Here is a 1,398-nt window from a genome sequence, read left to right on the forward strand (position 1 = left end):
TGCGGCTGGGTAGGGATCTGGTTTACTTGATCTGGATCACTGGATCGCTGTCTGAAATAGCAGGATTAATCCGGAACTTCATTCGCATATTGTTTTCTAAATCATATCTGAGATGAACATAGTACAATACACATAACATTATGTTTTATTTGAAGTTTGAGCAAGAGTGTGGTGACGTCCAGGTCTTTGTGAAAGTCACAGTGAGGTCGCAGCTATGTAGATCTATGATAGCTAAAAGAAACAGTGGATTATTTTAGTTTTCTAAAAAAAATTGGTAAGAGTTTTAAGACATTTGCAACACAAATAGGCCAGCAAGGTTCTCTCATAGAGTAGGTTCACAGTTGTGCAGTGCTTCCCAGCATGTTTAACGTTCTTCTGCGTAAAGCACCAACAAACGGTAAATAAAAGAAGCCAGCTTAACAAGCATTATCCACTCTTGTTATTAATACAAGGTGTTCGCTGGCCCCATAAACTGCCATTACCATGTCTGTTGCTCAGTAAAACGACAAGGAATTTGAGACAGTGGACAATTTCTATTACCTGGGGTCTACCACTAGCTCTACTACATGATCACTTGATAATGAGATCAACATCAGGATAGGGAAAGCAGCAACAACTTTTGGAAGCCTGACAAAACGAGCATGGGAAAATGAAAGATTAACCATCAAAAAAAGATCAAGATTTATGAAGCATGTGTCCTCAGCACACTCCTTTATGGATCTGAAACATGGACCTTGTACAGGAGGTAAGAAAAGCACCTCGACATTTTCCATCTCAGATGCTGCCGCTAGATCTTAGGTATTTCGTGGCGTGCAAAGGTCACCAATGTTGAAGTGTGGCCCAGCAAACCTCCAGAGCATGACAACCATCCTGTGTTGAAGAAAATCGAGATAGCTGGGGCATTTCAAGAGAATGGACGACAAACAGATTCCAAAGTAACTTCTCTATGGAGTACTCGCCCTGGGAAAGAGACCAAGAGGAAGGTCAAAACTGAGTACTAAGACTCCTGCAAAAACAGCCTATATAAGCTTGGAGTAGATGTCAGCAGCTGGGAAGAAATAGCTGAGAACAGGGAAATATGTAGAAAAAAGATAACGGGAAAAACCAAAACGCTAAAGAGCAGCCTCAGAAACTACCAGGCTGAGAAGCGCCAAAGACGAAAGGAAAGCAGCGGAACTACAGAGCTTCGATCAACTTCTCTGACATGCACGAGCACTGCGACAGAATCTGCCCTTCAAACATAGGAAGAATTAGCCATGAAAGAAGCAGCATGAAGACAACCTTGAGACTATCTTAAACTAAATTGACCTTTTGCATAGACGAAAATAGCCATTAATATAGCTCAAAAAACATATACCATGCCATATCAGTGCCTTCGTGATCTACGCATAATACGAT

Source organism: Aplysia californica, unplaced genomic scaffold, assembly GCF_000002075.1.
Source record: "Aplysia californica isolate F4 #8 unplaced genomic scaffold, AplCal3.0 scaffold00642, whole genome shotgun sequence".
Lineage (NCBI taxonomy): Eukaryota > Metazoa > Mollusca > Gastropoda > Aplysiida > Aplysiidae > Aplysia > Aplysia californica.